We start from the raw sequence: 7,808 nt of genomic DNA, 5'->3' as shown, positions 1-7,808 counted from the left end.
TTACAATCACATAATTAATCTACCGGTATTAAATGTCATCTCTCGAATCTCGACTTAACCATTTATAAATTAACCTGCCTATTGAAACTAGACCTAAACATCAATTCTCATCTCTCAAATCTCGAATCAATATTGTCAAACTCATGCATAAAAGATCAGGCCTAATCTAGTCACGGAGCATTAAATCAATCAATAGGAAATTAATCTAGCATTGATAATTAACAACAATAAATTACCCCTTCATATTATTTATGGATCCTCATAAACCCTAGAAAGGAAACTACTCACACATAATTAAATCTAAACTAATCAAGGCAATAAAATAAGACATGATGAAAGAATTAAAATAAAAAAACTAAGATTAAAGTAGAAGAAATCGTTACCAAAGTAATCTGGAATTAAGAGTAGAGTTAAGAACAAAGAATTAGAGAGAGAAACTAATCTAAAAACTAAGTAGAGAGAGAAAATCTAAGAGAGGAATTAAGAAAGAGTAAAAGAAGATACTAAACTTGCTTAACGGAAAAGTATTTATATTAAGCAAGAATCCTAAACTAAAACAAACTTAAACGACGATTAAAACTCCTAATAATGACACCCAACCGATCGGGCGAGGCACCGCCCGATCGGGCACGCCTTTTTCTCAAGTGCATGTTTCTCGCGCCCGGTTCGGGCGCGAGCTTCACTTCCCCGCCCAGCCGGGCGCGCCTTCGGGCGGGACCTCTAATGGCCGGGCGACACTCTTGGGCCACTTTTTAGACTTCGATTGGGCTCCAATTCTTCGGGCCAATCCGGATTTCCTCTTCGGGTCTTAAATACTCGGTCAAAATGCCCCGGTATCACATGTACCGAGCCCTTAATCACTGGTTCGATGGCTCTAACCGGTCCTGGGCTATGAAGGATGGTCGTGCATCTCCAATGCTCGTAGTTGCTCCATAAAATCTCGGGAAAATGCATTAAAAATGCAAATCCCTATGAAAGTCAACCAAATCTATGAAAACACTAGAAAACAACAATTAGTAATAAAAGTGGCTCTAAAGAGCCAAAAACACTACTAATTATGACCAAGGGACGGGGGTAAAATACTATATAAAATGAACATATCAAACTCCCCCAAAGCCAAACCTTTGCTTGTCCCTAAGCAAAGATCTCGTCAATGAATAAATAAATATATATGCTTCACCCCAAAAAGTAAAAATCAAGCACAAACAATTCAAGGTAAATCTAATAAACATGCTTCAACATCAACCAATCTCATCCATCCAATTACTCTTCCTCCCTAACAATTGTCAAATAGAGCAAACCACAAGAGCATATAGAATTCAAGACAAGTGCTCACACACTCAACTCTCATTTATGTAGCGAGTAAAAGATGTACTCGATCGCTCTCCAACCAACCCCTTTATGTGAACAATGCCCTCCCAACTCACACTCTCGTGTGTTTAAACAAATGTACACTCAACCTACTAGTCGACTCGAAATATGTCAAATCATAACTTGCATTGATAAACAACACTTTCACATTCATACAACTCTATGCACAAAGGTCGGAAGGTCTTTAAAGCTTGTAATGTAAGGCTAGGGTAAAGGGTAGGAAACATTTGGGAATAAGTGAGAGAAAAGCTATGCTTAAAGGGAGCAAATCCTAATAAAACAAATTATCAAAATAAATAGTGATCAACATCTCCTACATAACCAACTCCAACAAAAATCCACCAAATATACACCAAACATAAACAACAATCCCACACTTACAAATTTCACTCACAAAAATATAACAATGAAGTACTTGAGTAATTAAACAAACTTTATTTTCCAAACTTGAATTTTTTCATTGAAACTTAAAGAATTTTTTCTTTCTTTTGATTAACCTCCAATTAGAACATTTGAACATTGAACAATTTTTTTCCTTTTGCTCATTTTTTTTTTCTTTTTTTTTTTTTTTTTTTGAAGCTCACTTATTTTTTTTCACTTTTTTTTCCTTTGAACTTCTCTTTTTTTTTCATAACATCATACTTTATTTTTTCAAGAAAATTCAACTTACAAACTCATCAAAAAAATAACTATGATCAAGAACAAAATAACTTCTCAAAACCCACCCAAATTGTGCAAATAATAAGCACACTACAAACTCCCTCGCCTCACTCACTAATAGCTCCACCAAGCCAAGCTCGGGACTGGTAACCAATGGGGAAAAATAGGCTTGTAATGTGGCTAATAAACAACAAAAAGTCAAGGCAACAACATGGGTAGCAAGAAGGGAACAAATGTATCTACAATTATCTGGAGGCTACCTAAAAGAACAAATACCTTTGTCCTCCACAATGTGCATAATAATGAGTCATATAAACATTACTTATAGTTGCAAACCAATACTCAAATTCCTTGACATACCAGGAACTATCACATATTCCTAACCAAATCATCTAGTCAAGCACTATATTCACAAGCAGTTGGACAAAATTGACGCATGTTAGGACATCTAAGCAATCAGACTTCAAATCATGATCAACAAATCCACAATGCTTATCATCATATACTAAGAATCAAAACAATATTTCCAAGTATGGGGCACAGGGAAGCATGATTTATAATTCATTGGAACGTATTTTTGGAATTTTTTTTTCAATTTTTTTGTATTTATTATATAAGAAAGCAATAAAACTAACCTAGAAAGCAATAAATCTAATCTAAGAAAACACACCAAAAACAAAAGAAAAGAGAAAAAGAAAGATACGAAATCTAGAATCTCCCACAAGCCAGAATAAGACAATGTCCTCATTGGCTCAGACTAGCCCAGCATGGCTAGTCCTCATCATCTTCATCCATGGAGCCGAATCCTCCACCTCCGCTGCCACCTGCACCACCTGCACCAGAAGAGCTACCACCAAAATAATCAACGTGAAAACTCCCCCCCGCCGGTCCCCCGAAAGGAATGTCCTGCCGTACCCATGGAAGACAGAATAGTCAGTATAAATACCATGGGCAGTGGGATCCCTATCGTATCCCAGAGGAGGAGGCTAAAACCAGTCAGGGTTAATGGCATCGTCGGGAATGTTGCCCCGACGAGCATAATCATCATACATATGGTAGAGAGCTCTATCCTGGTTCCTCTCAAGATACCCCAACCTATGGTCAATGGAGCCTACCATCCTCCTAAGGTCATTGTGGGAATGCTCAATACGGCCTAAAGCCTGACCTATACTCTAGAAGTCCCAAACTGGGTCAGAGTCAACATGGGGGACAGAGTGAGACATGAGAGGTGGTGAATGCACTACCGCGGGCTCAGGCTGGGGTGGTGGACCTGGTGGTGCTTGCCCTCTAGCATGGGAAACTAATGGCGCATAGGTATAAGAATCCTGCCCGGGATGAAAAGCAGTCAAGTCAGGGTTAGGCAGGGGAAAATGGGCAATGGCTGCTCGATACCTGTCCTAGCACACCAATGGCTGACCTGATGGTCTTCTACCCTAACCCACCCCAACTCCTCAAGGTACCTAGCAGTCATGTAGGTATCCGCTCCACAATTAGTCATCTGGTTGGGTCTACTCTCTACAAAACCGGCCTTCTTAATAGCTATCCTAGTGATAAAGCCACCTAGACGGATGGGGGTACTAGAGAAGTTGCTAGCTATGGCATGCCTAGCTAAGTGATGGATGATATACCTATCTATGTTAAGCTTCCCGAACCCGTACACATAATGGCCAATAACAACAAGTTCATTGGGCTGACAGTTTTAGGGCTCGTTCCTACCTAAAAAGCAAACACCCGCAAATCTTTGCCATATTTTGGGAACGGGGTGATGGATTGGTTTAGCACTAGCATGTTGGGCATTAGGCGCCGGAAAACCAGCCAAAGCATTATAAATATCATCCATTTTATATTCAGCATGCCATTGGTGAGGCAAATCAAGTTCCAAATCAAATAATTTACAAAAATCAACAAAAGTTTAAGTAATATTTCTATTATTTAACCTAAATATCAATTTTGGCCCAGTTTTATGGTTATAAACGTGCAAAGAAGAAAGAAATTCACTGGTTAATTCACGATAAGTGGCCTAATGCATATCAACAAATTTCCTCATACCAATATCGTTCAAAAATCTCCTAACATAGTCATATAATCCCTATGCTTTTAGAGTAGGGCGGTATAACCACCGTGAAGGAATTACCTCTCGCCTCTAGAGCTGCTCAAGCTTTTCCTTCTGTTCCGGGGTTGCTATGTTGATCGTCGGCCATTGTGGTAGTTGCAATGCCGGATCGTATTGTTGGCTTGAGCTTCCCCCTAGAATTGTTCTTGCCCTCTTTGCCGCCATTTTTTAGAATGGTATAAAAATTATTTGAGTGGAACTTGAAGATTTTTATGTAAGATTATAGAGGATGAAGAGAGGAGAAGGAATATGTAAAAAATTTTGAATTTGGGTAAAAGATGGAGAAGAAAACGTAGAGAGAAGGTAGAGAAAAATAGAGTTTTAGTGAGAGAAAGTATGGAGTAAAGAGAAAGAATGAAGAAAGAAAGAAAGAAAGAAAGAAAGAAGAAGAAGAAAGACGCGGAGTAGGGGTCGCACCTGGTCGGGCGGACCTTCGCCCGGTCAGCCGATCTGGGCTTCTAAATGATGAGTCGTTCTCTCGCCCGATCGGGCGAGCTTCGCCTCATCGGGCGATTGGTTACCCCAAAATTGCTCGTTCTCTCACGCCAGGTCGGGCGGAAAAATTGTTCGTATACGTCAACTTTCGCGCCCGGTCGGGCGAAAATTACAAATTTTGAACCCTTGCTCTCGCGCCCGGTCGGGCGAGCTTCGCCCGATCGGGCCCGAGGCTAACTTGGACGATTTTTTGTCTTTCTTCTTTTCTTCGATTTTTTGGCTAACTCTTTTCCTTCAAACCTGTACAAAAACTCATAAAACTCATTAAATTCCCTCCTTTCTCCTCTTACAAGAAAAAGAAAGAAAAACTAGTCTAAAAAGCATTAAAGTACGGGTTGCCTCCCGTAAAGCGCTGGTTTATCTAGGTCCCGCATGACCTTCTTACCAAGTATAAGAACTAGGACCCTTGACCTAACGCTTGGTCGGGTGGTTTCTCACCCGATCGAGCGATGTTTAGGCCACGACGCTGCTTCCTGACATACCCTGTGGGACGCCAATTCACCTTATCTGGTGGATCCTCCTTGACTTGTATTGGGAGTTCTTCAATGATACGCACTAAAGATCCCTCTTCGATCCATGGTTGCTTCAAATTGTCACTACATTTAGCACTTGCAACTCGATCTGGAGGAACACTTATTGTATGCTCAATTTCCATAGCTTGCTTGTTTAATTCCACCTTCTCATCCTCAAAGCCAAGACCGACAGTGTAGAGGGCTCTTTCTATTGCATCAAATTCCTTTTGCAATTTGTCTATTTCATCTGTAAAGGATGCAACACAGGATACCGCCTCCAAGGGATCTTTTACTAGAGCTTGGGGCTTGTTAGAATAATTTTGAACCACATCAACACTAAAATACTTCTCCTCTGTCATGGGGCTTTTAGGGGTATTATTAAGATTAAAAATAATTTTATCATCCCTACTGATAGTGTTAATTTACCACATCTCACATCTATAATTTCTCCTGCAGTGTTAAGGAATGGTCTACCCAAAATAATTGGGGTTTGTGTATCCTCAGATCAGCCATATTAAGAACAACAAAATCAACAGATATATAAAATTTACCTACTCTAACAGGAACATCCTCTAAAACACCTAAGGGGTATTTAAAAGAACGGTCGGCCATTTGTAGAGTAATATTAGTAGCTTTTAATTTACCCGTATTTAACTTCGAACACACATACAATGGCAAAACACTAACGCTAGTGCCCAAATCACATAATGCATTATCAATCATTAGATTGCCAATATGACAAGGGATAGAAAAACTACCCGGATCTTTCAGTTTAGGTGGAGATTTATTTTAAAGTACGGCACTACATTCTGCAGTGAAAGCTACTGTCTCTACCTCACTAATAGACCTTTTTCTTGACAATATTTCCTTCATGAAATTTGCATATGCAGGAATTTGCGTAATTAATTCAGTGAAGAGGACTGTTACCTGCAAATCCTTAACCATCTCCAGAAACTTACCAAACTGCTTATCCAAATTTGTTTTCAAGTGACGATTTGGGAATGGAAGTTTGATAACTAGCTTTGGAATATTACTGCTCTTATCTGGAGCTGCTACCTTCCCTGGAGTCGTACCCTACAATGTAAAATAAGATATATTAGTATTATTCTTTAGCCCTGCGCGGCTATTAGCTACATTGTCAGGTTTAATGGAATCAAGATTAGCATTATTTATTAAAACAGGTTCATCATCTATGGGCATAGGGGGGCCTTCATAGTGTGAACCACTCCTTAGAGTAATTGCATAGGCTTGACCCATAGGCATGGTCGGCTGTGCTGGCAGGGCTCCCTGTTGACGGGCTTGTAGAGTAGCAGAAATTTGCTCAATTTGATTATCTACAATTTTATTATGTGCTAGGATCGAATCAATTTGAGCATCTCTACTCTCCATGTGCTTCTGCATATTAGCCAGCATCGCTCTAATTTCTACCAGAGCAGGGTCGAAAGATGAGGAGGGTTGTTGTGGTTAGTTCTTCTAGCCAACATTGGGGTGGTAATATTTCTGATGAGTTTGTTGTGGCGCTTGTGATTCTTGTGGAGGTGGTGGATTTTGAACGTTGGTGCTCCGGTAGGAAAGGTACGGATGATTCTGGTACCCAGGATTGTAGGTGTTGGAGTATGGGTTATTTTGCCTATAAGCTTGAAAGGCATTGACTTGTTCCACGCAACTCCTGCAATCTTGCTCCCAATGACCTAAAATTCCACAATTTTCACAGAAATCCTCATTAACATTATTATTAATTGCAGAAACATTAGCTACATTTGCAGTACTAAGATTATCTAGTTTCTGGCAAATAGAGGTTAATTAAGCTTGTAAAAAGGATACAGAGTCGACACTATGTTTCCCTTTATTAGCAAAGCCTCTGGGATTCCCATATTGGGAATTATGTATTGCCATATCTTTAATAACTTGATCAGCATCATCAACATTAAGGTTCATAAACCTCCCACTAGCTGTAGAATCCAATATTATTCTGGATGAATTTCCAAGTCCATTATAAAAGGCTTGGATCAACTGTCGTTGTGCCAAATTATGGTGGGGGCATTCTCTTTGTAGATCATTGAACCTCTCCCAAGCCTCATATAAAGTCTCATCGACCTCTTGGGCAAAGTTCTGAATAGCACTCCGTAGTACATCTGTTCTCTCTGCAGGATAATATTTGTTATAAAAATTCAAAACAAGAGTTTCCCAGTCAGTTATACCAAGTGCAGTTCTATTTAATCCATTAAACCATAATTTGGCTTTTCCACTTAAAGAGAAAGGAAAGGTAATCTCCCTGATTTGGTCTTATGTGACCCCAGCTTTCCTGATGGTATTACAGTACTGACAGTAGTCTTCAATATGAAGATTTGGGTCTTCACCCTTAGCTCCACTAAATTGCTTCCTTTCTATCATCGTTATAAATTAGGGTTTAATCTCAAACTGTACCCCATCAAGAGTTGGAGTAGGAGTAAGGTGCGGAAAATCTGTAAGCTTTGGCTGTGAATAATCACTGAGCTTGTTAGATACTGCCATCTCTGATTCTGGATATGAAGATACCTCTGAATCGCTAAAATAAGTTGGAGGGTCTCGGTGATTATTATTATCACAAGAACCTGCCAGAATTTGCTTGTAAAAATTCTTTTGTCTATGGAAGGATCGTTCGATCTTGAGATCGA

General features: G+C 39.6%; 1 non-coding gene across 1 annotated transcript; it reads left to right on the top strand.

Annotated features, from left to right (window-relative positions):
* The first annotated feature begins 7,177 nt into the window (after positions 1–7,177).
* Positions 7,178–7,284, top strand: LOC145566460 (small nucleolar RNA R71). The gene has a single exon (XR_014095426.1). It is a non-coding gene; the product is annotated as a small nucleolar RNA R71 (small nucleolar RNA).
* The last annotated feature ends 524 nt before the right edge of the window (positions 7,285–7,808 follow it).

Source organism: Chenopodium album, chromosome 1, assembly GCF_948465745.1.
Source record: "Chenopodium album chromosome 1, dcCheAlbu1.1, whole genome shotgun sequence".
Classification (NCBI taxonomy): Eukaryota; Viridiplantae; Streptophyta; class Magnoliopsida; order Caryophyllales; family Amaranthaceae; genus Chenopodium; species Chenopodium album.
This window is presented reverse-complemented; position numbering and strand designations above follow the sequence as displayed.